The following is a 5,178-nucleotide window of genomic DNA, read 5'->3' as shown; positions in this document are numbered from 1 at the left end:
CATTTTATTTGAATAATAAATTTATTATTCGATAACTGAGACGTTCATTGCACAAATCGATTAACTCCATAAAACAAAAAATTCAAATACGATGAAATAAAGTACATTGTTTGTTAAAATTCCCTTTATGATATAAATTCAGATAAATATTGTAGAATGTATAAATATAGATCTATCTTTCATCTAACGGTACATAAAATTAGTAAGAAAGAATAACTAAAGAAATCGCCTGTAATGTTATAATTTTTTATGTGACCGGTGAAGCTAATCGATTTGTGCATTGAACGGCATGATTCGTGTACTCTGTTGCTCTGAACAAATCACTTATGGTCAATGCAGTATTTGTTAATAGATTTGAATAAAATATTTAACTACAATTTTATAGCTACTTTTTGCTATTTTTGTAGCTACTATTTTATTTTACGTATTTGGTCTAGTAATAAAAAAGACTGTCCACCACTGGTTTCGACGTCGGTTAAAAGGGAGAAAAATGGATGCACGTTGCGTATTAATAATGGGTCGCAACAATGTTTGTCGAGTAATAGTTTTCGATGCCACACGCAGATTTCACGGTAATTCCTATCGCTGCATTTGCATCAAATTGCATGGCATGTAACGATAAGCAAATAATTGATGACGAGAACCTAATTACAGTGTTGCGACTTTCCATACAAATTTCAATTTTCTATTTATCAAGACTGTAAACAATATTTTTATGAACACCGTTTGTTGCCGCAATATGCTTAGATGTTTCCGTTAACCTCTTGAGGGACTATTTATTAGAAACGAACAAAAATTTTATGTTTACCTGTGAATATTTAATTGCAAATATTTTATTACGCTTCTAATGAAAATTTCCAAGCAAAACTGTTATAAACAACTCAGATATTAAATGCACACGTACGCACCAGTATCCCTCAAGAAGTTAATACTTTACCGAGATTAATATTTGCAAATATGATAATTAATGACGTTTGGCAATCTAAAGTATTTCTGTTGCGCGATATATACGAGATACTTTGTTAGTATAAATAAAAAATAAACTTCCACCGTGACAATGTGAACTTGTGCACATTGCCGTGACCAGGATTCGAACCTGGGTTACTACGGCCACAACGTAGGGTCCTAACCACTAGACGATCACGGCTATTCGAAGAATTGATCACAGACTCGAATTTTACATTGACTAAATATGTTAAGATAAATTTGTGTCTTACCTAAGATAATCACCTAATCTTCTAATCAGGACCGTCTCGTGCAGGTTGTTATCAGCATAAGTGTATCTAATCAAAAGAGCGGCATTCGAATTAGTTGGAGCTTTGAGAGTTACAATTTTAATTTTCATATTCAAAACGATCGAAAGAAATGCAACATGAGGTGATCCTTTACTCTACGAACGTGAATTAAATTAACTTTGTTTTGATAGTACCAATTAATATTTTCATTTAGGCTAAAAAGTGATTCTGCTTTTAAAGAACAAAACATACATTTCCGGCGAAGTGATAATATCCTATCGATATCCTAGGGATAATATTAATATTAATATTAATATTAATATTAATATTAATTATAATATTCCTATCGTTTCCACTCGTGGAATCACCGGGGTACTGGGTCAAACAATTAGGCCATCTTCGCAATTTATCTTCCAGCTCGATAACTATTCTCAACTACAACGAATTATTAACGTACCAAAAATTCACCAATCGGAGAGTGGATTAAAAAAAAAGGGAAAGGTTAAAAAATATTCATTTTATTTGCAGTTCGTCGTCGAAGTAGATCGCTTTAAAAAATATCGGTTATTGTATCTCGCTAAAAATTTTGCAAGGAATATTTTCCTTCTCCACCGTCGCTTTCCTAGCTCATTTGAAGTGAACAGGTACTGTCAATATTAAATCATTCTAACTCCAAGTTCCTTACACATAAATTGCGATTTTAAAATGTACACGTTTGTATAAAGAACCAGATCGAACAAGAATTTGAGAACGTACTGTCACGCTCCGTAAGTTGCCAGTTGTTGATCGATCCACTGTGTATACTGAGCGACGTTTGTATAAACAGCGGGTACATTCGACGTGCCGCAACCGATCCCCCAAGACACGATGCCAGCCTAAAAGAAAAAAACACTTGTCAGTAAAAAGAGAAAAAATTTAATGAATCGATTAATAAATAAATTTCAATTCCTTCGAAACTGTATTTTTCTTCGCTGTATTTAAAACTGTATTTAAAACTGTATTTGAAAACGTTTCACCACGGATACCTTGGATATAAAACATATCAGAGGCACGTGATGTCAAAAGGATCCTCAAAGCGACGCTCTTTTTCGAAAGGACGTTCGCCAAGTATACCTAACACAAAAGCGCAGCGTGCAAATTAGTTTACAATCAGCCGATTTACCTGAAAGAATTGGCCGGTGGCCGTCGGACAGACCAAAGGACCCCCACCGTCCCCTTGACACGTGTCCTTATTTACTTGCCCCCCCGGCGCACAAAAACGAGCCATGCAGCTGAAAATATGGGCCCAATTTCGTGGTCCTAAGTCGACTTTGACAATCGGCCCTGCTTACAATGGGAATCTCCACCTTCCTCAGCTCGGTCTGGTACGCACCACCTGCAATATTGTCAACGTGTCGGCCGAGTGCAGGGATTCGAAAATCAAAAAATAAAAGTTTATTATTATATTGTCTTAAATATCCGAGAAAACGTGTTATTTAGCTATAAGGCCACTTCACACCCTAACCATGAGGTAGACATAATAATGAACTTTATACAAATTTCGGCAATCATAATGCTATTAATATGTACCTATAATATTATACTATAGAGTAAGACACATGGGGTTGTCTAGAAAGGGCCAAGGTGGATAAAATTTTAAATAAAACAGGACAAATATAAACACCCTGGACAATTAATTAACAGGTTGATTGTTCATATTCCTATCATACTATAGGGTGTAAATACTATTTAAAATAAGACAGGACAAATATAAACACCCTGGACAATTGATTAATAGGTTGACTGTTCATATTCCAACATTTTGAAAGAACTAATTGCAAAATAGAGACACTCGCGCCATTTGTGAGGAGTCATGAGAGGTTGGATTCAAAATACCACTCCCGCGTCTTCCGTTTTGAATAGTCATAACTAGACTGCGAATCTTTATGTATTAGGTTGTCCCAAAAGTTTTGATCGTAATTAGTCCACCATTCCTACACTTGCTTATCTTTCTTTCTTTATCTTCTCTATGTAATTTTACTATTGGACATTAGTATGTAGGTCAGAACTTTTAGAAAGCTCACCAAAAGAGTTCTTTCCCCAGCCTGTCCCGATACACTGGGTGCCATCAGGAAAAATCAATCCCTGTTGCGGTATGCAAATGGGAACAGCGTTGATGCTTTGATTGATTGGTTTGTCTAAAATGAGCACTGCGATGTCATTGAACAGAGCTGCGCTGTAAAATGAAGGGTGGGTCACAGCAACCCTAACGTTGGCATCTTGATAGGGCGCTGGTTGAGCTTTGGGTCCTTTTTCCAAGTCTAGCTGACCGATGCGCGCCACCAATCTATTGTTGCTCAGGCTGAAAACAGTTGTTTCTTATAAGATGGAAGAAATGTAAGAGATGTAAAGATGGAAGTAACAACGACTTAACGGGTGCAAAGATAAATAAGTAATCGTATTTTAAATACTCTTGTTTCATGAACCGATAGAACAGGTTTGCTAATTGTTTGAACTGTAGTTTCAAAACTAGCAAGCCAGAGTACACTTATATTAAAATTAAAAATCCAGAGTTTCTAAATAGTTTTCCTTTGCACCTGTCAGGTGCTATTGCTTCTGCCTTTTCAGATATTGGAATTCACAGACTTCAAGTATGCCAGGATTGGTCTATGCTTACTTGTTGACGCAATGAGCGGCTGTTAGGACAGCTTTATTGGTGATCAGCGATCCACCGCATTGGAACATGTACTTGCCATCCGACTGCACCGTTAGGAGGGCAACCATCCATGGAAACTCCGCGAAGTAGGTTCTTCCACTGCCCGCAGGGTACGGCTGTGCTGTGAAAACGAAACCATTTGTTTTTCTACTAAACTATTTAGTAATAATTGAGTCGTTCATTGCACAAAACTCCATATAAACAAAAAGTCGAGAAATGCGATGAAATATAACAAGTTACTTCTAGACCAAGTGCGTTGACACTAAAATTTAAGAGTTTTCAAGAAGAGGGGTTGATCGATTTGTGCAGTGCACGGTTTAATTTAAAATCTATTACAAATATAACAAAGAGGAATATTTGTGCCTCTTGAACTTAACGTAAGTAGATATTTCACCGTCTGGTTTATATGTTATTAATTCGCTTATAATCACTCTAGTTCTTATTACTTGTTGAGATTATTGCGATCTATTATTGTACCAAAATCTATTGAGTTTGCGTGTTTCAGCTTGTTCGTCCGCGGGGTGAAAGTAAAACCATACGAGTCGGTTGAACTTAATTTATTCTACACTCTTGAGGAGGTCACAGCGAGTCTCAAGAGTCGCCAACCCTAAAGGCAGAGAACTATAAAAAGAAACGTTAGCAGAAAGATGCATCAGCACTGGTGATCCCAACCCTTGTGTAACAATGATTTTCGATGGGAGCTATAAATTTCCTAATGGGGCACGGCACATTTTTCCAAGGGCACGAGTCAAGGGGGAATATTTTCAAGAATACTTCACAGGATATTTTTACCAAATCCATGAATTCTAAATGACTTTCACCACCTACCTGGGGCATACGTCCTATTCCAGAGGCCGCATCCCACTTGAGAAAACGAAGCCTCTCCGTTCATTATGTTCTCCGCCGTTCCATCTTGTAAATTACGACCACTTTGCACCCCGGTTGTTGCAGCTCGACAGCAAACCTCGTCCGCCGAGGAACACGCGGAAAACCTGGAACAAAAGTTCAAGTCGATCTCGTTAACATAGGAACTGTTCTTTTTATTTGTAAAATAAATCTTGTATATAATATATGAGAAATTTAAGTATTACACCTTAAGTGTATTCTATTTTCAATTATTATGAAGATGCAACTGCAGTACATTAACATCTCCACCATTTTTTTTATTTCTAAGATAAATCTTCGAAAATATTTTATATGTAAGAAATTTAACTAGTACACCTTAAGTGTATTCCATTTTTAATTATT

General features: G+C 36.5%; 1 non-coding gene and 1 pseudogene across 1 annotated transcript; both read right to left on the bottom strand.

Annotated features, from left to right (window-relative positions):
- Window positions 1–1,075: 1,075 nt before the first annotated feature.
- Window positions 1,076–1,147, bottom strand: Trnah-gug (transfer RNA histidin (anticodon GUG)). The gene has a single exon. It is a non-coding gene; the product is annotated as a tRNA-His (tRNA).
- A 536-nt stretch (window positions 1,148–1,683) lies between these two features.
- LOC128892813 (phenoloxidase-activating factor 2-like) lies at window positions 1,684–4,895 on the bottom strand (annotated as a pseudogene).
- Between the last annotated feature and the right edge of the window lie 283 nt (window positions 4,896–5,178).

The sequence above is a fragment of the Hylaeus anthracinus genome, unplaced genomic scaffold (assembly GCF_026225885.1).
Source record: "Hylaeus anthracinus isolate JK02 unplaced genomic scaffold, UHH_iyHylAnth1.0_haploid 18686, whole genome shotgun sequence".
Lineage (NCBI taxonomy): Eukaryota > Metazoa > Arthropoda > Insecta > Hymenoptera > Colletidae > Hylaeus > Hylaeus anthracinus.
Note: the sequence above shows the minus strand (reverse complement) of the source record. Positions and strands in the feature narration are given on the sequence as shown.